A 24,637-nucleotide genomic window follows, 5' to 3' on the forward strand; every position below is an offset into this window, starting at 1 on the left:
GTGTGTGCATATGTGTGTGCATGAGAGACAGACGCGTGAGTGACGGAGAGGGAGAGCAGGGAAAGGAAATTCAGCTTAACGAATGTTGTGTGTTTTTCAATAGCGTTAAAAAATAGATAAATAAATAAAAAAGTGATGAAACGCAATATGTGGCGGCCGGTGCTGAATCTGTGGCGCATCGCCACAAATTAGTCTATGTGTGGGAAACACTGTATTGCCCCCGTCAGTTCCGGAAGAGTCGCAGCACCGATGCTTATGCTGTCGTCGGTGCTTACGGTGCTTAAAAAAAATAGGCATCGCCGGTGTTTTTGCATTTTAGAATCGAGAGGTATCGCAAGTATCGGTTCTCGTGACATCCCTATTAGCATCATAAGATTCATACCATCTGCATCCTACATATCTAAGACTATCCTGTTTGATTTAGTTTATCCGTTTGGCTGCACTATGTCAACAGATAATGGAATCCACCATACAGAGCACCAGAAGTCCACTAGTTTAGATTCTGCTGTCAGTGGCACCTTATATTTCAGAAATGCTGATACTAAGGGCTGATTTGAGGTAGTCCATGGGCCAGAGCAGAAGTTGGGCTCACCAAAGGTGGCAAAATCTATCAATGATTTTCTTAATCCTCTATGTCTGAAAGATATGTTTTGGTATGATAACCTTTTCTAAGTGGTAGCTTAGTTGTATTTTTACTGGCTTTTATACCCATACCCAGTACAATTCACAATACACGCCTATGTGTAGGTATAGGTGTATACACGTGTGTGGGATGATGGGATATGTCTTAATCCATGTTATATCACATGTAGATCCCATAGGCTTTTAGAAAATATATAGTTTAGATGGATTATATAGCTTTTCATGAATCACATAGGCTAAAATGTATCAGTCGTACACTTTTTCACCTACATAATATAGGATTAGATTGATGCAAAGGACTGAAAGTGGGTGGGTCAAATCCCAACTCTTGCTATATCACATCTAGAGAGTATGGGCTTTTAGAAAATGTATGGGTTAGATAGCTGAATACACTTTACACAGCTACTTTAGACCCATAATCAATAGCTGTCCATTGAAAATCAATGCATTTCAATGTAATGCAAAATACATTACAGCTAGGGTATAGTGATATGGAGGAAGTTGGGAGATATCTCAATGCACATTTTTATCACATCTAGAGTATATAGACATCTCAGAAAAATATATTTTAGGGTAATTAACCTGTTTTCTTTAATGATACCAGAACTATAATGATCGGATATGCCATGATATTTCAATTCATGTAGATCCTGCATAACTATTGGGCCTAAATTCAGTTTTTTATTTGCGTTATGACTCAGATGTGTGAGAATGAGTAAGGATATGACCAATGACTAGGCTACTAGACTACTACTGAAAGACTAGACATAATAACCCAACCGGCCCAAGTAAGGTCCTAACATCATTATCAAGCAATGATGCCTGCTGTAAACTGTAAAAGTAGGCTACTATACTTCAGTTGGTAAGTGAATTTATTTGAATTTGGAATTTACAGTGGCAGAATACTGATGATGAACAGTCAAATCCACAGTCAGATCCACAGCTCAAGCCACTGTATTGCACTCTCACTCTCTTTCTCTCTTCCTCACATATACTCACACATACTTCATATATACAAACACATTCTCTCCTTCACACACACACACACACACACACACACACACACACACTCTCTCTCTCTTTCTCTTACACAGACACACACAAAACACACTTCATATACAGTATTCCCTCTGTCTCTCTCTCTTTCTCTCTCTCACTCACACACACATACACTGTTGCTGAGTAAGAAAAGGCCTCATTTCAGCACATCATTGATTCTCTGTTGCTTTCAGGTTGCAGATTGTTGTACTGTACATCCAAGAATAGAGAAGACATAGAGAGAGGGAGAGAGAGAGAGGGAATATTGCAGATTGTTGTACTGTACATCCCAGAATAGAGAAGACAGAGAGGGACTATGTGAAGTGTGTTTTGTATGTGTGTGTCGTGTGTGTGAGTGAGTGAGTGTGTGCATGTGAGGGAGAGAAACGCTATCAAATGATCAACTACACTAGAGCTATCAATTAGAATTTGGATACATTTTTTCCAAAGCATAATTGCACAAATCGCACTATATGGTTCTGAGCTGTGGGGTCCAGTAACACACAATGAATTTCCCAAAGTAGACAAACACCCAACTGAAGCCCTGCATGCAGAGTTCTGTAAAAGCATCCTCCGAGTACAGAGGCAATCTCCAAACAATGCATGCAGGGCAGAATTAGGTCAGTACCCACTTATTATTACTATTCAGAAAAGAGCCCTTACATTTTGGCAATATTTGAAAATTAGCAACCCCCTTTCACTCCACTATTTAGCCCTGAAATGCCAAGAACAAAATATAGAAAAGAGTGCACTAAGCCAACTAAGCCAACTCAGGAAAACATTGACAATGTACAGACTCAGTGAACACAATCTTGCCATAGAAAAAGGCAGACGCAGGCAAACCTGGCTGGGCTGGCCAGAGAGGAAAGATTGTGCCCACACTGCACTTTGGGGGTCATATAAACAGAATTCACAAAATATGAAGAAATTAGGAAATCCTCATACATCAAATTTAGTTCAGCCATTCCTGAATTCCCAACATTTACAAATGGGAGAACATGTTTTGTGTATGTGAGGAAGAGAGAGAGAGAGCAATACTGTGGCTTGACTCTATCATCAGTATTCTGCCAGTCAAACTTCCAAATTCAAATAAATTCAGTTACGAACTGCCTTCTCTCCACTGGATGCCGACCAAGTTGAAAAACTGGTCACCTCAGCTAAGACATCAACCAGCAGTCTTTACCCAATGCCCACCACCCTGGTCAAGGCCTGTCTTCCCATTCTCCGTCAGTTGAAAACATCATAAATGCATCTCTTGTCTCTGGTGTGGTACCATCCAGCTTCAAAATGGCAGCAGGCATCCCCACTCTCAAGATGCCAGGCTCAGACCCTGATGACCCCAACAACTATTGTCCAATCTCCAACCTCCCTTTCATCAGTATCCTGGAAAGAGCAGTGGTTGCCCAGCTTCAACATCACTTGTCCCACCATGAGCTCTTTGAACCTCTCCAATCTGATTTCAGGATCCACCATTACTGATGCTGCCGACACCATCCTCATCCTCCTTGACTTTTCTGCAGCTTTTGACACAGTTTCCCATCCTTCTCCATTGCTTTTCTGAGCTCATCAGCCTTAGTGGCACAACACTGCCCTGGTTCACCGGCCGGACACAATTAATCACTCTCAATGGCTCCTACTAAATGGCCATCAACCATGGCATACCCCAGGGCTCTGTGCTGGGTCCTCTGCTGTTCACCATTTACATGTTACCCCTAGATCATATTATCCGTAAACATGGACTCATCTTCCACTCCTATGCCGATGACACTCAACTTTATATCAGCACAAACCCCTCCTCCCATCTCCCACCCACACAACTTGTCAACTGCCTGCGGGAACTCAAATCATGGATGACCACACACCTACTCAAACTCAACAGTAATAAGACAGAGGTTATGGTGGTGGCCCCTGCACCACTGCTCAGAAAAATTGGAGACCTGGCCATGGTCGTGGATGGCTGCTACACTTCCCCATCTACCGAGGAGCACAACCTGGGTGTTATCCTACTCCACTCTCTCCTTCGGGTCCCACATGAACAATGTCACCAAGTTCTTCTACCACCTCAGAAGCATCTCACTCCGGCTTTCGCTCACACATTCAGTAACAGAGACACTCATCCATGCCTTCATCACCTCCCGCCTGGACTACTTAGCAGACACCAGTATGTCCAGAACTCAGCTGCCAGGGTTCTAACCCACACAAAGCCCTGGCAGCATATCACTCCCATCCTCCAACAGCTCCATCGGTTGCCAGTCAAGTCACACACTGCCTACAAGATCCTCCTGCTCACATATAAATCTCTCCATGGACTCTCACCTCACAGATCTCCTGCACCCCATCCCCTACACTCAGTCACGTTCCCTGCGGTCCTCTAACAAGGACCTGCTGGCCACCCCCCGCACCAGGTTGCGGACTTTTGGGGACAGGGCTTTCTCTGTCAATGCTCGCACACTCTGGAATACTCTACCACTCCATGTCTGTTCTGCCCCGTACCTGCCCATATTCAAAAAGCACCTGAAAACATTTATTTACATTTATTAAGTCCTTTGACCCTTAACCCCTCTCCCAAATTTTTAGGCAACCTTGGGTACCATGAAAGGCGCTATATAAATCCAAGTTATTATTATTAGTAGTAATAGTAGTAGTAGTAGTAGTACTGTATAACTGAAACTGCTCTCTCATACATAGGCTACATCTCTGAATATTGTTTTTGTCCTTTCTATTGTTCATGCACAAATTGGAAGTCTACAGCTTAAACTGGCTACATCTATTGAGTACGGTTTACAGCAGACATCATTACTTGATAATGATGTTAGTACCTTACTTGGGCCGGTTGGGTTATTAGTCTTTCACAAGTAGCCTAGTCATTGGTCATATCCTTACTCTTTCTCACACATCTGAGTCATAGCGCAAATAAAAAATAAACAGGACTCACCTTATGCCCTATACTAGGGGCAGCCGTGGTGTACTGGTTAGCGCATCGGGCTTGTAACCGGAGGGTTGCCGGTTCGATCCCCGACCAGTCCACCACGGCTGAAGTGCCCTTGAGCAAGGCACCTAACCCCTCACTGCTCCCCGAGCGCCGCTGGTTGGGCAGGCAGCTCACTGCTCTGGGTTGTGTGATTCACCTCACTGTGTGTTCACTGTGTGCTGTGTGTTCACTAATTCGGTTAAATTGGGTTAAATGCAGAGAACTGAATTTCCCTCACGGGATCAAGAAAGTATATATTCTATTCTATTCTATTCTATTCTATTTGTACAACAAAGTATAAAGGTAAAAAGGTGTAATCTGTTTTTGACGCTACAACAGCCATTGTTGTTCTGTAGCCTAACTGTACTGCTTCCACACACTGACCCAGCAAACACCAACACACTCTAACAATTCTAAAGTTGGCGGTTTACATTTCTACTGTAGAATGTTCAGAAAAGAAATCTTCTTCCAGACAAATTGAAAAAGCAGAATTTAGGCCCAATACTTATGTAGGACCTACATGCACTCTCTTTCGAATTGAAATATCATGGCATATACGATCATTATAGTTCTGGTATCATTAAAGAAAACAGGTTAATTACCCTAAAATATATTTTTCTGAGATGTCTATATACTCTAGATGTGATAAAAATGTGTATTGAGATATCTCCCAACTTCCTCCATATCACTATACCCTAGCTGTAATGTATTTTGCATTACATTGAAATGCATTGATTTTCAATGGACAGCTATTGGTTATGGGTCTAAAATAGCTGTGTAAAGTATATTCAGCTATCTAACCCATACATTTTCTAAAAGCCCATACTCTCTAGATGTGATATAGCAAGAGTTGGGATTTGACCCACCCACTTTCAGTCCTTTGCCTCTATCTAATCCTATATTATATAGGCGAAAAAGTGTATGACGGATACATTTTAGCCTATGTGATTCATGAAAAGCTATATAATCCATCTAAACTATATATTTTCTAAAAGCCTATGGCATCTACATGTGATATAACATGGATTAAGACATGTCCCACCTTCCTCCAGACTTTGAGGCACCCACATCTGTACATAGGCTTGTATTGTATAATTTACTGTGTGCATGTATAAAAGCTAGGAAAAATACAACTAAGCTACCACTTAGAGAGGGTTATCATACCAAATAATGTCCCTCAGGCATGGAGGATTACAAAAATCATTGATAGATTTTGCCACCTCAAGTGATACCAATATGTGATTTTTAGGGTCCTGGCCCATGGACTAAGGGTGTTTGTGTGACAGGCTAGTTAGGCTGTGGAACTGACCCACGGCATGAATGCTCAATCAGGTCCGATTTACCCGTCTTATGTCCATCATATTTGTACAACGCCTGACAGTCAAAGCAGATAACGCAGTCTGTGACCATGTCATCGGATAGGAAGACCTGCCCAAATCTCTCCCAAACTTTAATTCTTTGGCTTGCTTGCTGCACAACTTTGGCAGTCAGCCATATTGTCAGTGAAAAGTCTCCTAAAATAAACTACTGCACGTCTTACCAGGCACCCAGGTCTCGGGTGACCCACCTCCCACACCTTCCCAGCACTTCCCATGTCTTGGCAGCTTATCATAGACTACCATAGTAATGCCACATACCATACATGTATGAAAGCTGAGACTCTCGAGAATATGGACATTTCCATGAATAAACATATACTTCGTGTGTAAAATATACACGTTTAGCCCAATATATAACGTCTAAAAACATACATTCTACCCTTTGCTCAGCTCTGGCAATTCATTAAACAGTCAATCTATTGATACCAAAATCATCTACTGGGCCTCTGCTTTCAGATTACAAGTCAAAGTATGTGTTCACTCATTTTAGATACAGTATGCTGTGTGCAATGTTGATGATGAACGGAAATGGAGGGCTTCCTTGCTGTACAACTTTTGCTGTAAGCCATATTGCCAGTGGAAGTCTCTTAAAGAGTTACTTCACCCCATAACTCCACCCACTTCACATTTCTGAAAAAGGCTTTCAAAATGGGCGAGACGTTCCGAAATTTGGAGAGGGAGTGCAGTACTGCTGCAACCAATCAACCATGGTGATTTTGTGTCAATCTGGGAATGAGTGCTGCAGACAATGGCTTATCACAGGTAGGCTAATCAGGGCAGCAGGTGTTGGGGCGTTTCAGTCCTAATTTGTAACAACCCGGTGACGTAGTGTTGGACTAGAAGTGCAGGACAACGTCAGCATTCCAATAGTATTTTGGACCAACATGCCATGGCATGTTTCAAACTGTAGTATGCGCGGAGAGCAATATCTCCAATACAAAATCAGACGAAATGTTACTTTTGTCGAGAAACACGATTTTTGTCAATATTAACCCTGGTAATAGTACAGTTCACCACTTATGAGTATTTTCAATCAATCAACAGCTCAAAAAAACTATTTTAGGGTGCAGTGACTCTTTAAGGGAAAGGGAAATAAACTACTGTGTGGCTCTTAAGGGAAATAAACTACTGTGTGGCTCTTAAGGGAAATAAACTACTGTGTGGCTCTTAAGGGAAATAAACTACTGTGTGGCTCTTAAGGGAAATAAACTACTGTGTGGCTCTTAAGAGAAAGGGAAAAGGAAAACACACAATTGGTATTTTTGGCCAAAAAGGTTCCTGAAACCTGAACTAAATAGAATCACAAAGATTTTATGGACTTGCCTTGATCCATCTGTGACATCATCATGTTGGAAGTCTATGATGCGACCCACTGACTGGTCACTCTTCATGGACACACAAGTGGGCACAGGTGATGGAGGCCTCTCATGATGGAATGAGCTGTGGTGTAAAAATAAAATCTGTGACAAAAATATGTTGTGTCCCATATAGATCTGGGATGCTCTTTATAGTACAAATGCCTACACGTAATGGATGCACACAGACAGATGGATAGCACAGATAGCACCATGCTAATGTAGTGAGCAATATCTTTATCTGATTCATCAGCAACTGGCAATGCTTTCATCCAATAACTAATCAACTAATCATCAATTACTGGTTTTGCTACTTTTGCTTTGTAGGATATTCAGCTCAGCAGCACAGCAGAACTCTACGCACTCAATTCAAAATTACATTTCGTTTCCGTGGAAGAAACTGTATTGAGCCAATAAATAGTACAGATATTAAATTGATAACTGTTTGTGTTCATTATACTTTAATCTCTAACATTATCAACCATTCTGTCACAAAGTGCTGTTTTTATGGACTTGCCTTGATTCATCTGTGACGTCATCATCTTTGAAGTTTATCCCACGACCCTCTGACTGGTCACTCTTCATGGACACACAAGTGGGCACAGGTGATGGAGGCCTCTCATGGTGATATGAGCTGTGGTGTAAAAAACAATTATTATTTCCTATAGACATGTTGTAGGGATATCCTTAATCTTTGTCCGTATTGTTTCCATATATACTTTGGTAAATGGCAAAAACCATAACCACAATCATAAACTGATCGATCACAAAAATGTGCAACGTGATAATTCTCATGATTGATGACTGATGTATCTGTTGCACAAAAACAAAAGCTATTATTTCCTAGTGCTTGAACTACGTACAGCTCCCCTTAAAGCATCACAAATAGTTAATAGCCTGTACTTTTTCTCTCTTAAAGTGGCTGTGTTCAGGATCTATGTGATGTACAGTAGAATGCTACACAGCAACACATCTCACATGTGAGGATAGCAACACTTTTAAAGTATTAGGGAGATACTTTGCATAGAACAGAAATGCAACTTTTTCAAGAAACATAAGTTATATCATGTTGCCTACCTTTGCCCCTTTAGACTGCCGTCCTGTTTTGTGTTGCCTTGCTGTTCCATGTTTCAGCCACTCCCCATATCATTCATATGAATCTCGTCATGACAAGCTAAAATACAAATAACACAAATTAGAATGTAGGTCTGCAACATAGGCTAACATCTCAATTTTGTAGTGTTGACTTGTTTGTCCATGTTTTTTCATATGTACTAACATTTTGAATGCTTAGTTTAGCGATAAAGCATAGGCTATTTGTGTATGCATATCTTAATGTATCCCACTTCAAATGCATTGTTGTGATTTACCAAGTATATTTTGATAATTTCCACATAATTGCTAAACAATGCTACTGTTTATGTAGCCGTTGATACAAAACAAGTTGTACACAAGTCGAACAATAGTGCATATTCTACAATAAAAACCTAACCTGACCAATATTCAGGCCTACAATCTGATGGTATATACATCATGTCAGGAAAACCGGGGCAGTAGGCTAGTTGTCCATAATTTCACTTAAAGCGTCTGTAAAATCAACCTGTGAGCCTATTCAGCCTAAAATGGAGGCTAGGCCTGTGCACCTGGGCGCTAAATGGTTTCCTCATACGCAAACAACAGGTTACTGTGGAACGCGCACATGATTAAGCAGGGACGCCAAGGTCATGAAACACACAAATGTAAATGTTCAGTTCCAGCTCATTTATCAAATGCACTCTTTTTAAGCGCGTTCGTACAACACTGCGGATGATTTATCCACAGAAGAAGCTCAACACCCACCTTTAGTTAGTCTCGTTCTGCGCCATTGGAAATAGGCTACTAACAGACACCCATGTCCCGATACGAAGAGAATGTGTTATACTTGTTTTAGGTTCGGTAGCAGTCTAACTTCGCAGACAAACTGATCATGACTATTATCATAACCTCGGCTATATTAAAAGCTATACTTATTGAGCAGGGTATTGCACCCCCTTCGTCTTCCTTCCTGGTATTCGATCGCGCTTTACTTTCGGTTCTAAATCTCCTCCCTCTCGCACACCTGTTGTCATATTGATACCACTAGGTGGAGTTGTTTCTCTCAGGATTTATATGCACAGTGGAGGCTTCTCCACAGACCTAATCGGAATCATAGATTTCTCAAGGAATGCAGACTACACTTACTATTAGTCTACCAACACACTCTGGATGTGCTGCAGTGATTCACCATAGCAGTTCAGGGTGGGTAATTGGCTAAAGGTCTTTTTGTGTATTTTGGAGCATACAAGACCCTCTTTTTTCTGAAAAAAGGACACTGAAAATATGAAAAAGTCTCTGCACGTTTTACTGTGGTAGACCAACTAAGACAGACTCTGTCTGTGGCTTCCTGCCTTCAAATGGTCCATACAGCTGGCTGGCACAAATGTTTAACATTTTCAAAATAACTTATTTAATTGGCTGGGCAACTAAGAACGCATCCTGAGTGGCTTAGTGGGCAACATCCCAGTGATGGGGAGGAGAGAAGAAAGACTGCATGGTCCACAAGTCAAAATTGTCATTATTGTGTCACAGTTTATGTAATGTGCCACCAATGCCTCAAGTCCAACGCCCACCAGAAGCGTACGCGGCGCGGCGCGCCACGAAAAAAATTAGAATTCCATTGTTTTCAATGGAGCAACGCCCACTGGAAACGTCTGCCGCGCAGCAGCCGCACAGAGATAGAAAACTATTCTAAACTCCTGCGCGGCAAGCCCAGACCGCCGAACACCGCTGAACGCCGCTTCTGGTGGGCGTTGGGCTTTATGCTGCACTGCATATCAACAGGCTCAGATGTTAAACTCGGTGTATTCAGGGGGAGATGACCCGGGGACTCTACTGGTCAACTCTCACTGTAAACACCCAGGGGTCAACTCACACAGGGGCCTTACTGGTCAACTCACACAGGGGCCGTACTGGTCAACTCACGTTTCAAGCACTACACTACGCCCCACACACACACACATGCACACACACACACACACGCACGCGAAAAAGATTAAGACTTGGGGCATGTTAAATTTTGGTCTGATTTTTGTCTGATTTTTTTTTTTTTTTTTGGGGGGGGGGTCTCTAAATGCTTAATCAAAGCATGTTTTGATCTGTATTCAACGTAAGGCATGTATGTGCATGTAACTGGAAAACAAATCACAGTTGATATTTCTCAAAAAAAACATCAAAAATGGGCATTATTCAAAAATCTAAATTGGAAAATGTATTATTATGGGTTTACAATATGTACTTGATAGAGGACTACATACATTTAACAATATTATACGGTTTTCAAGGTCAATAACCCTTCAGTACAGCCAAAATTGATGGAAAACCTGCCATTCTGGGATATGGCGGCCATATTGAATTTTTGGCCAAAATTTAACATGCCCCAAGTCTTAATCTTTTTTCAATAGGGGTTCTGACCAGGAATCCATTGAGAAAACTTTGACCAAAAACTAGGCCCAAAAGTTCTAGCAAATGACCTGTCTATTAGGCTACCAGTTCTGCTGCTGCTACTGCAGCAGCCAGTGTTCCCAAAATCATAACATTTAAAGACTATTCAACTCAACAAAAGAAACGATTAGCCTTGTGCAAGGTGGTCAGCGCAAAAAATATGGAGGTCACTGGAGGTCTTGTGTGTTCGGATATTTGTGTCTTTAGGTATATTTGTGTTTGTATGTTAAATGTAAATGTAAATCCCCCTTCCACTGCTATGGTTTTAATGAAAAAGAGAGCAGTCAGAGCTTTGGACACCTTTAAATACACAATAACTGCCTGAACAAACACGGAGACGGCCATTTGCTTTCATCTGCACGTTGCTTTAGCCTGCTGGCTACTTCACGATGCTAATGAGTGGAGTAAAGATATAGATTTAGTTCTAAAAAAGTAAAACTGGGTGGCCTTTCCTCTAACAGCCTATGGTGATAAGTGTGTGTGTGTGTGGCCTTTCCTCTAATGGCCTATAGTGATAAGTGTGTGTGTGGTGTGTATGTGTGTGTGTGTGTGTGTGTATGTGTGTGTGTGGCCTTTCCTCTAACAGCCTATGGTGATAAGTCTCTGTGTGTGTGTAGCCTTTCCTCTAATAGCCTATGGTGATAAGTGTGTGTGTGTGGTGTGTATGTGTGTGTATGTGTGTGTGAGTGGCCTTTCCTCTAACAGCCTATGGTGATAAGTGTGTGTGCGTGTGTGCGTGTGTGTATGTGTGTGTGTGTGGCCTTTCCTCTAACAGCCTATGGTGATAAGTGTGTGTGTGTGTGTGTGTGTGTGTGGCCTTTACTCTAAAGGCCTAAACCAGGGGTACTCAATAGGCGGATTCCGGTCCGGATCCGGACCCAAACGTAGTGACATCCGGATCGAGCAAAAAAATCGAGATTTTAGTATTTTTTTCTTTTTTTTTTTATAGTGATCCAAGCGTGATTTCATTGGGTTGAGATTTCTACCTGTGTTTCCGATCACTCATCTACTCGGCTCGCACCCAATCCTGATGTCCTATCAGTGGTTGAATAGCCTACATCACTATGACAACTCATTGTAACCGCGAGCGCATGGTCTGCGAGTGGCCTATCAGCTATCGGTCCGTTCCATTGGGCTCACACACAGGACATCAGAAAGCTAGCCTAGGCTACAACGATTTATTACTCGCGGTAGCCTATTTGTTTCTTTAGCAAGCCAAGCACATATCATGGTGTGCTCCAAAATTGACAAAAAGCGAAAGTTGGATTCCGAAAATCGTGAGTTTAGAGTTTGGAGTCAGGACTGGCAAATATGCATTGCTGCCTGCGGGGAGCACGAAACCAATGTGTTTAATATCTAACTAGCACTCCGAAAGCACAGACCTTCGCCAAGCGCCTCCTGGATTCCAAATGGTGATCCTGATCACTCTCAAAATGTAATTGTTTCTTCCTTAGGTAATTTCAGACCTTTCCTAAAAAATTCATACAGTACAAATCCATCCATACCCTTTTTGCGTTATCTTGCTAACAAACAGACAGACAGACAGACAAACCCCAATGAAAACATAACCTCCTTAATAGACGTAGGTAACAAAGAAACCCTGATGAAAACATAACCTCCTTGGCGGAGGTAGCCTAAAGGCCCATACATGCTCAACATATGGCAATTTACGTCCGTATTTTGTACGCACGTTCTATCCGGTGGTGTCTTCATACCTCAGTTTGTATTTTACGTGTGAATGCATAGCGCCCCCACTTTTTCGTGTGATATTCCTGTGGTAGTGTTCGGTATTGCAACGTTTCATCCGTTTCATCCGTAATCATAAGCTCCTCAATTTCGTGTCAAAGTACGGACGAAATCAACGGAAAGAACGTTTGAAACACTCCACACGTATCCGTATTCGTATTTTACGTTGAGCATGAATGGGCCTTAAGACGTTCTGCGTGTGCGCAAAGTGTGATACATTACCCATAACGGCAGACTTCAGAGTCAGCCGAATAGATATCATGCTGGATTCGCGGAACTAATTGCCACTAGTTTTCGAACTTCACTGATTAAGCAATAAGAAAATATAAATATAATTATATAGTGTGTATTATTTTATTGCCATTGCTTGTGTGTGATGCCAACGAAACACTCTCTTGGGAACGGAATAGATAACTTTTTTAGCCCTTTAACTTAGCTAGCTAATATTAGCACAGTAAACGAAAAGTGAATGGGAAATAACCGCAAAAATATGTTAGGAAGGTTTATCAAAATGGGTTTGAAACTTACACTTACAATGCCGACTGGCGACGGCACGGGACACACCAAACAGACTTGAGTCCCTGACCGCCCCCGACTGCCCGACGGCCGATTATCGGGTAGGTGTGTTTAGGCCTGGAGTGTGTGTGTGTGTGTGTGTGTGTGTGTGCTGAGGACTGTGTGACCTCACTATGAAGCGCTGACTTATTGTCTCTTGGTCTGGAGTGTTGAGTTGTGTCATGCTGGTGTATTAACCTGTTACTCCAAGACCTGCTGGTTTGCTGGACACTCCATTCAACCCTGCTGTTCACCTGTCTGTTTAGGCAGCCACTGGGTCCAGGTGAGAGACTGGACTATGACCCTGTTCACCTGTCTGTTTAGGCAGCCACTGGGTCCAGGTGAGAGACTGGACTATGACCCTGTTCACCTGTCTGTTGAAGCTGCGTCCAGGTGAGAGGCTGGACTATGACCCTGTTCACCTGTCTGTTGAAGCTGCATCCAGAAGAGAGGCTGGACTATGAACTGAAAAATAATCAATTTGGATGATATTGTATCTCCCCATTACAGAGGTATGACAAGCTATACCAATTAATTGAACACATCTCCAGAAAGAGTATGAAATGGGCTTTCAGACTGTGAAATTTCAAAGTGGACCTCTGGTTACCGTAACAACAGGCACTTTACAGAACAACAGCCTATCTCCTATATTATGTGAAGCACACACACACACACACACACACACACACACACACGTCAACAACATTTTGAACTGTAGTTTTGTCAGAAACACTATCAAGATAAGCACTTTTCTTGGAGTGTGAGATGTTGTCATGGTATTTAATTGGAGACTTTAGTGGTGGTCACAGTACACAGCGCTATGCATGACCTCTGGTTACCATAACGACAGGCACTTTGTGGGATGCTCTTCAAACCCATAGAGCCTTCTGTGGTCTTGAAGCTATTGCACAACAGCCTATCTCCTACGTATATATATTATGTGGATTCTTCAAAAGCATGTATTTAAACAAAAGCATCTTGTTGTAGGACACTGCATAAAACAATGACGACTGTGTGTGTGATGTGGCAGGAAGGTGGAAGGTGATTTTGCATACAAACAAAACGTGTCAACAATGTAGGTACAGTAGCTGCACCAGTCACAGTGGCGCCATTCTCACAGAGACAAGCAGCGTAACCAGAAGGGGTGACAACAGAGACGCAACTCCAGAGCTGACTGACAGGTAAGACCCTGTTAATTAATGAACTAATTGATTATATTTTTTGTTTTATTATTACAATAGTATTAGTTAATCCTAATTAGAGCCATTCTCACAGAGACAAGCAGCGTAACCAGAAGAGGTGACAACAGAGACGCAACTCCAGAACTGTCTGACAGGTAAGACCCTGTTAATTACAGTAATGTGGTCACAATGACAGATTTTTAGACGAAATGTCAAATACCTGGTCATGGTGATCTTAACATTCAATTAGTATGATCAGGCAAACTGCGTGTGTCCAATGACATGACGTGGCACTTCATAGAATGCTCTGCAAACCCGTAGAGCCTACTTTGGTCTTGAAGCTATTGTACAACAGCCTATCTCCTACTGTACAAGTATTATGAATGCTCCAAAAGCATTTATTTAAACAAAAGCATCTTGTTGGTGTAGGACATTACCAGAGTTTTATTTCTGTAGAAAACAATGACGTCTGTGTGGTGTGGTGTGGTGTGGCAAAGGTGATTTGCATACAAACAAAACGTATGAACAATGTGTATAGCTGTCACAGTGGTGTCATTCTCACAAACAAAAGACAAACAGCGTAATCCTGATCCTAATCCTGATCCTGATCTAACCAAAGTTAAAACAGTGATGATGAACAACTCAACAGGAAGAGAACCACCTGAGTCATTCCGTGTGAAATCACCCAATTTCAGCTACATTTGGAAAGTGACCCTCTTCAAAAAAGTCTGAAAAAAATCACAAGTGTTTGTAGACTAAACATATGCATAGATCTTAAATAGTACATCTGTATCACTAATAATTAAAAAACGACAGCCCTTTGAAGCTTCAAGTCATTTAACACTAGAAGCGCCAAGCGCCGGTCATTTGACCGCTGACGCACATTACTAGAAGCGCCGTGTAGGTTTGACCTAGATATACCTAGAACTGCCGGGCTGCGGTCATTTGACCGCAGTGATTACAAAAAAAAAAATCTTTTCACTCGATTAAGTTCCAGGACCCTACGTTCACGACTTTTCCTAAATATGCGTGTTTTGTCACCCAGAATTTTTACATGATCAAAAGCACACCGGTACAAGCTAGTTTAGAGCTATTTTGCGCTCACTTATGTGACAACACTATGTTGTCTCGCGTTCGGCCAAGTTTGTCCAGGCTGCTATTCTCTTTTCTCACAGCAGATGTCACAAGGGCTTCCTGTCAGTCGGGCATGAGAATAATATAAAACATATAGTTTATATATGTGCAGTATGTATTATATATGTGATTTATTTTAATAACTATTTTTCATTTACATGGCATAGCCTATGGAGGCGATTTACAGTGGTAAAATGCGAGTTTGTTTTGAAAACGTTGCAACGTTGTTCTAAGAGGCAGTAATTGTGTAAAAAATATTTTCAGCTGAAATTCGTTGTAGCCTATTTATGTACGTAGGGCGCGTATGCCTACGTACATTCATAGTTGTATATCTTATCTTCTATTTGTAGGCTATCTTTTAAAGCTCAGACTAATGTATAAGCATTTTCTTGCATATTTGCTGGACTGACTGAGTTACGTAATGACAAACACCTATCTAAAATTGTATGTAATGTCAAGTGGCGCAGCGTTAATACTCCTGACTGCAGCGCCAGAGGCCCGAGTTCTTAACCCGGCAGGAGCGATATATTGCAGCTCATACTGACTAAATTCACAGACCGTTTTTCAACGTTGACAAATTAGTTTTTGTTAATGGTTTTCAATAACAAACTATCTGAAATAAACGGATGAATCACAATACTATACCATTAACGAAAAATAATTTCGCCAGCCAATCATTTTCTAATCCAAATTGAGCCGCCATCTGACAAACTTTGGCTAAGCCAGTTAGACTTTTTGCATCTAAAAATAATTATATCATAGAGACACACGCGAAAAATAAACGATAGCCTATAAACGATTCCCACTGGATACACCACATCAGCCTATTGTGCTCGTTGCTACGATAGGCTACACAGGACTCAGTTGCATGTTCTGTAGACATGAAGTGGCAACTAAAGCCATTATCAACTGATCATTCCCCCTCCCCCATACACGTCTAACCAGTTCACGGAGGGGGGGTCGTTTTGCTACGTGTGGACATGATCTTAGGCTACAGACATCACTGCGGCATAGACTGCCTCCCCACCCCACCCCCTCTCTCTGCCCCTGCATAGGCCATAGGCTGGTTTGTTATTTACATGCAACTCGTGGAAGAATGCGCAATCATGTTTCATCGCATATGCGCGTTTCAGAATGTTCGAATTCGCCAGCGTGCGTGTAGTTGTGTGAATAGAAAATAATAGAATAGAATATACTTTATTGATGCCTTGCTCAAAAGGACTTCCACCATACACAGGCCGGGGATCAAACCAGCAACTCTTAGGCACAGGGACTGAAGCTCTAACCAGTGGGCTACGACTCCGTCTTCTCTTATTGTGAAAATGTGTGTCTCAATCCCGAATCCCGAATTCACATAGAAGTTAGCGTAGCCTACATTGTACATCAGCAGACATCGAAACATAGCCTATACACATTCACTTATTGGGAGGAATTATTAACCTTATTATTAGCCTTCAGGCATGCAAACTCCTCACCTTTCGGCGAAATTCGCCGTTTTGAATAAAAAATAGGTGACTTACATGATTCGTGCAGATCCGATGAGAAAATATTTAGGGGGGGGGGGGGGGATCAAGGTGAATTGAATTTACAACTGAGTTTAAAAATCATGCGCAGACGCTAACGCATCTTGAGGTGTTTCCAGAGCCGCATTTAAAACGTGTCTGATCAGCAAGGGATGCGTGAATGTAGCCCTTATGCGTTTTTGTTGACAAAGACGCAACGAACAGAACGCGCACGCCAATATAGCCTCCCTGTTGTGAGCGCAGATAGATGCGTCTCAGGTGGAATAGTGATTCTGGACAGATGGAGGAGAGATGCCGAGGGATTTCACAGGTGGGCTAGTTGAAACTTTCAACTTCTATTAGAGAAAGACGCTGAGTGAAGCAACGGGCATAGGTTGTTTTCTTCTAATGTTATGAAAGTCAGCGAAATTAGACAAAAATGTAGACATAACGAGTTATTTTGATGAAGAATACGTGCAGTTTGAACCATCTAGAGATCGGCAAAAGGTGAAGCAATAGGCAGACTTTATCAGTATATCAAAGGCTAATGTGACAGTTGAATTAAATGCGCATAAACTGGTCTGGTTTGTTTTGTCCGGAGACGTAGTTGATTGACATGCTAATGCTGTCTTTAAGAAACGTGGGCCCTGTTACTCGAAGCACACTGCGCATAGACCTTACGCAAAGCCTACGCAAAAGATCTGCAACTCAAATGATTCGCTATAGCAACGTAGCCAAAAAAAGTTTCGACTGCTTCAGACCACTCGTAACGCACGTAACCGTTTGAGTGTCGGTACGGCCAGATCTTTCCGGCACTTCACTTTGTCGTGTCGCAACCCGCTATTTCCCTATGGGTGACGTCAAGCGACTTTAACGGACCCGCAAAGCATTCCGGGAAGGCAGCGCTGCATTTGAAAACCTGTCGCGCGACAGAAAAGCTGGCCGATCCCCAGCTCTATGCAAATGAGTCCGTTGAACGCGAGCCGTCTGTCCAATGAAAGCACGAGGTAGTAGGTTCGTCGTTGTAGTACAACAGTGCCCGTGAAACTTGGTTCCGTATACAAGTCAAATTCATGTTTAAACGAACTCTTCCACGACCAGCTAGTTGTCCATAAAATAAACGAAACTTGGATTTGGAGAAATACATTGACTGTTGGTGTTTCTGGTGAGGATTTGAGATTGCATTGAGTAGTTTAAATAAAACAATATTTCAAAATGGCTTGCATAGTTTGTGTAGGCTATTAATATTTTCGTATGCTGTTAAATACACGCCTAAAATGGTGTATATTTGTGAGAAACACTTTAGACAAGTTAAAACGAACTGCTTATGAACTGCTAACTGACAATTCAAACGAAACGCCCACTCACGACAAACGAGGGGAAGACGTGCATATGTGTCCACACCGTGTGTGTGACTTGCGACAAGTTTCAGTTACACCCGGATCATTACGAGTTCGTAAGCCATGCGTAACGTAAATTTACATTTGATTGTCGAGTTACAGGACCCTGATCAGTAGCCTAGTCTGTGCCTACAGGTAGCCTACAGTTTAACATGTAATATGAAGACAGTTCACATAACTTTATTGGTTGGTTAAACACACTAGCACAATATAAACCACAAGTAGCCTAGGCTGCATATTAAAACATTTAAAAACAATTTGAAAAAATAAAGCCTATCTACCCTATTTTATATAATAATATTAGGCCTAGTTTGAAATAGTGTCTCAAGCAAGTTTATTGATTACCTGGTTTGGTCCAACAAATATTCAGACTTATAGTTTAAAGGGACACTTCACCGATTAGCAGCTTTGTATCTTTAGAAAACCAGTCATGTTTTTGAATGGTCGTGCATCATTCCCTCATTTTGCCTTGAGATGGGAGAAATATGGATTTCAGTGAAACCCATGAATAGGACTTCCTGCTTTCAATGATGTAAAATGATGATTTGAATCATTGAAAGCAGGAAGTCCAACATTGAAATCAGTATTTCTCCCATCTCAAGGCAAAATGAGGGAATAATGCATGACCATTCAAAAACATGACTAGTTTTCTAAAGATACAAAGCTTAATGCTAATCGGTGAAGTGTCCCTGTGTCCATTAGGCCTATAAAATCATCAGAAAAGAAAGCGGGTCCCTCACACTTTGGAAGATTTTTTTTTTCCGCGGGGGGGGGGGGGGGGGGGGGGGGGTGGGGGTCTGAGAAGAGTCTCACCTTTTTCACCCCTGACCAGTTTGCATGCCTGAGCCTTCCAAAGCACTCTTCCCTCGGAAAACATTGCAGAAGCTCGCTACTTCTCTCTCTCTCCCACGACTCCAAAACAAAACTGTTATCTGTCACAGCAATAGGCAAGTCAATTTTGAATCACAATGGTCAACGTTTCAGCACTTTTTTTGGATCGTTCTGACGGTAGCCTACATTTATGACTAGGTGCAACGACTTGATTATTTCCAGCCGATAACTGAATGTTATAGCCTATTCGTAGATTAACTGCACTCAAACTACCGTGTGTGACATTGATTTAATCATCTTTATAACAATCTCCAAAATATTAAAAACTAATATTCATATTTATTAAAAACGAAATATATATATTAAAAAAATAGCCTAGGGCTACTACGAAAAAGTTGAAAGTCAAGTTTGCTTAAGGGTTGTTCAAGAACTCTTCCAGAGTTTTTACCTCAAACAACACAAATAAATGAACAGATAGCCTACCTCAAACGTGCTGTATGTCATAATGAAACAACCACAGACTATTTACACGGTTTGACACGAATGAGACATGGCTTAGTGCAAACTGAATCTATGACCAAACGATTTGATTCGTGCACGAAGTGCCATCTAGCTATCATTATGTGTAAGTGACAGCGTCCCAGTCTAAGGACTCAGCGGTCATTTGACCGCCTCACCACGCTTTAAGTAGTTCACACCAGCACGGCGCTTCTAGTAGGTCGTCTGGTGTAGCTCCCCTGTTACTCTTCCATTGACATTTTCTCTTCTTTTTTCCTTCTTCTAAGTGTGCGCGGTAACGGCTCTGTGCCAAGGCACAATAACTGATGAGCTCTTTTGTAAGAGGCACTTGCGTCACCCCCCCACAAACCTTCACGTGATCACAGATGAGCCTTTGAATAACAACTGTCACCTCAGACATGTTGCATGTCTCGACTTCTTTATTGATGGAGAAGCCCCGCTCCACTTCAGCTTGCCCGTGTGATAGGAGTAGTAGCTTCTTGCAGAAGTTCCACATATCAGTGTAGGAACTGAGATTCTCAGACAGAAAGACACAGAGGGCTGGAAATTGGTAGCCTGATTACCATCGACTTTCAAAGGCTCTGAGAGACTTTAGTCTGACCAAGAGCCTGTGCTAACATGGTTTCTCCAAGCGCTGGTTGACCCGCCTCCTTTAAGTGCCTCGATTTGCTACTGGTCGATGTCAGAAAGCGGTTTGCCGAGTTTAAACCAATAAGAACACTCTTTCCTCTGCCTTGAACACGCCTCTACCCAGAGCCGTTGGAGCTGCTCAAAGTTGATTGGTTCTCGACCAAAGGGGGTAGTTCCGCAGATTTCGGGAACTCAGCAATCCTTCCCGATTAGCAGTTGACCAGACCAGCGACAGCAAAAGCCAAAGGTGTTACGTCACTGGGGGGGCGTGCCAGGCTAGGAAATTAGCAAATTCCAGCGACCTGGCCTCATTGGAAAGAGCCTGCTCAAACTGTTGAGAAATAACATCACCTGTAATAATGCATAAAGGAGAGCCATGAATTAAAAAAAAATAGCATCAGAGCATCAAAGACAAAGTCAAATTCACACTTATTCCATTAATTTTCTGTTAATCCCTTCCATAAATGATATTTCTACTAGGAAAACTCGCTGGGTTCTACAGTTCACTGATTTACACTCAAGTCATTCCAACTTGCCCTATTTCTTCTTATTCCTATAATTTACCAGAAGATATCCCGCCTGTCAACTGTTTGTCCAGGACAAACGTCTCAATGAGGCACTTCAGTTTCTTCAGGCATTCATCAGGGTTGGAATACATTTTTCTTGGGTCCAGACACATCATGTTATGGCCAGTGGCATATTTTAGAGGGCACTTATCCAGTGCTTTCTTGCATATTCCTGAAGGTGCACCCTGGCACTCTTTTTTGAACTGGAACACACCCAGCTCGCCTACCCTGCCCCTGGCCCCCGACAGTCCCTGACAGAAAAAAAACATTGGTTTGTCAACTCTACAGGATTTCTGTCCTTCTACATAGTATGCAAAGGAGCAGCATGCAAGTTTGTGGCCAAAACTGGTACTCTAATCATATTCAAAATACTGCAGAGCATAGTATCCCCTCCCCCACCTCCATTTTAGGAGGTTAGCAGCTAGGTTGGCAAAATCAGATAGGTAGGGTAGGGTGGTGCAACAGGCCAAAACACATAATATACACATAATGACATCAACATAAGTTAAGGGCTTCAAATTCACTTTTGGGAATATTCAGGCTGGATTACTGTGGTCAGTGATAAAAGTATTTTAAATTATCATGATTCCTTAATGTCTGGTGATATATCAGGGCCATTTTATGATTAATTTACATTTATTTCCTACATACTGTTCCTTTAAGTATAACATAGAGATTAATGGCAACACTTTTCAGAACATGCCAAACGCGCACACACAGGTTGAGTCATTAATGTCGATGTCTACATGTCATTGTGAACTACTTTGACAAAACAGAATATATCCACCTTGATAAGAGCTGCTGCACCCATGCCAATGTCAACGTCTTTTGGTCCAAGCCAAAGCTTCTGGTCAGTCACATCAAGCCAAATAATTACCCTTATCAAATCCTCCGAGTCTTTCAACAAGAAGGGCATCATGGGAGCATCTGTTTGATATTTTTCCAGAAAATGGTTGAAATGCTCTTGCTATGAACATAAAGAAGTGTAATTTGGCACAGATAAGAGGATCCTTTGTTGAATGTTGAATGGGTGTCGAATGAGGCATTCCCTGGGTTCTTCACTTTCTTTGATCTCACCAAGTCAACAAACTTCTCAATAAAGGGCCAAATTTCAATGGCCCTCTCTGCAGAAGGTACATTTTCAAGCCAACGATGGCCACAGAAGGGTAGGGGGAATGTGGTGCAATGTGTTGCAAATGTGAAGTCTTCTCTCCTTGCTGGGGCATTATGGAAGAGATAGTGGAGGGATCTCAGCACCTTTTCCATTATGCCAAATCTCAAATCCTCCTTTAAATGAATTGTGTAAGGTGTGGAGACCACAGCTTCCGACCACTTGGAGTTGAATCCCCCCAAACTGTTCTCTATGTTCATGAATTTCCAATTTACTGCGGGCCCGTCCATTGATACAGAGAGCATGCTCCTTAAATTAAGTTCCTTGGTGCCCTCCTGCAATGATTAAAAATAAAATAAAATCAAAACAGCCAAGTCTTTAACAGCCATGTTTTCAAAAGACTAAAATTGCATTTATTTGTACATACATTAGGGACGGTCATCAAACCAAATCTGTCAAGATTATTATTATTATTATTATTATTATTATTATTTAATTGGCTAAGTGATCCTTGGCTTGAAAAAGTTTGAGAAGGCTCTAGTAAAATTAAAATAGAGCATAATTGTTTGCCAATAATTATTATCCCATTTACAAGCATTACACATTGTAAATCACATGCTTGTCTTAATTTGTTAAGTTGTTGAACGGCTTACCTTGAACTTTTCCAGTAAGTCTTCAGCAGTGGAGTGACCCATATACTCTGATCCCAGATACCGGGACTGCACTCGAGAACCATTCTCGTCGTTATATCGACGATACATATATATGTCAATATCGGACATGTAAATCCAATTGTTTGCTTTTTGTGGTCCGATTCATGCTCTCATCAAACCTGATAATGAAGCTGCCTTGGTTCACAGTAGACACAAGTTCCCTCTTTATATATGGCGCTAGTCCAAATCGGGCAAGATATGATGTTTTGTCCTTGCCGCAACTAAAAGTCTTCGCATATTCGGAGTCGTGGAACATTGCTCTGAAAACATTGCTCACATCTTCGTTGGATGTATAGGAATGGTGACGGCTAACTGTTTGCAGGACCCGGAGTATTTCGGACTTCGTGTCGGTGTCGTAATTGAGGCAAATGTACCGAAGGTAGTGCTTGTACTGGGCCCCGGAGACACCAACGGGGGTACAACGCTAGCATTGACATTTGCAGTAGATAGGCCTACCAACGGGGGTACAACGTTAGCATTGACATTTGCAGTAGATAGGCCTACCGATGCTGCAAACATCCGAATGAGGACAGTTGTTGCCTGACTGTCGGCATTTCGCTTGTGTTTCTCCGCTTTCATGTGTATGTCCAGGGCTTTACAGCCCATTGTTCCCAATTTTTACAAAAGTCTGCAACGCGCTTCATATTCGGTACACTATTCTAACCATGCGCTATATTTCCCGTCATGGAGCCAACTCTCGTTAAACTTACACTTGCCCATCTTAGCCGCGTCTGCCAATCTGAATCTGCTTCTTCGTCTGTTAGCCTACTATCTATGACAAGCTTACTATACGGGTGAAACGAAACACTGCCCCCTAAATGGTGTGTGGTGCATGTGCTATACGCGCAGTAGCCTAGGCACTACTGTTTAGAGTGGAGTTACACTTGCTGCAGACAACGCGTACGTCTTCGTATCATGGCTGCCTCGCGTATTTTGTGGTCATTTGGAGCGTTGGTCGTGCACGTCGTTGCAAGCGAACATGACACGTCCGCGAGATGCAATTCTGATGCAACACTTTGGCAGATCATTGCCAAAGTGACCGCAAGATGCATTATCGACATCAACGACGGGGGCAATCATGAGAGTAAACAATGGCACATGGCCAACTTCCACAGCTGAATTACTATAGTCTCCCCCTAGTGAAGACCTCCAGTTGGGTGTGTAATGCTGCAGCGAGTCTGTACACAGGACACAGCAGGTCGCACACGGGCGCATACGCTTAGGCTTGGTCTAACAGCAAGTATAACTTCAGCCTTAAGGCAGGTTTAGACTTTCTGCAGACAACGCGTTCGTGTTTGCATCATGGCTGCCTGCTTGGTTGCATTGATGAAATAACGTTAGCTTGAAAATCGTCTCTCCAGATTTTCTTTCATTCCGCCCACATGAAATGTAATGCCACCGTGTGAAATGTAAGACTTTTTAAGGCCTTAAAAAACGCATTTTTTACTTAAGACTTTTTAAGGACCCGCGGAGACCCTGCTCTCTCTCATATGCGCACGCGCGCACACACACACACACACACACACACACACACCTTATGTGCTCACCGCGTCTCCATTTAAATGAGATCATCCCTGGAAACTTTGCCTACTCAGGGACCAACTTTTAGAGAGTGCGACTGAGAAAAAAATCTATGTCGCAATGTTGCACCTGACGCTGCTCGGGTGAAAGCATAGGCTATCTTTCGCAAGTTGTCATTGTAGACTATGCGTGCAACTTTATTAAACAGTAGGCCTATAAAAGTAAACCCCCTCGCCTTGGCCCGCTTTCTCTCGCTCTCCCTCTCTCTCTCATGTGCCCCTCGACATGCACATTTAATCCAATAAAACATTCACAATTGTGAAA

At 42.2% G+C, this 24,637-nt stretch overlaps 1 protein-coding gene and 1 long non-coding RNA gene across 2 annotated transcripts in view; both read right to left on the bottom strand.

The window, feature by feature from the left end:
- LOC134059649 (uncharacterized) overlaps window positions 1-24,637 on the bottom strand; it is a 246,170-nt gene that overhangs the window by 148,338 nt on the left and 73,195 nt on the right. The window lies entirely within an intron of this gene.
- On the bottom strand, window positions 7,893-9,433 carry LOC134059466 (uncharacterized). Its single transcript, XR_009935057.1, has 3 exons — window positions 9,225-9,433; window positions 8,463-8,559; window positions 7,893-8,019 (listed from the first exon to the last, which is right to left on the bottom strand). It is a non-coding gene; the product is annotated as an uncharacterized LOC134059466 (long non-coding RNA).

The sequence above is a fragment of the Sardina pilchardus genome, chromosome 16, assembly GCF_963854185.1.
Source record: "Sardina pilchardus chromosome 16, fSarPil1.1, whole genome shotgun sequence".
NCBI classification, from domain to species: domain Eukaryota; kingdom Metazoa; phylum Chordata; class Actinopteri; order Clupeiformes; family Clupeidae; genus Sardina; species Sardina pilchardus.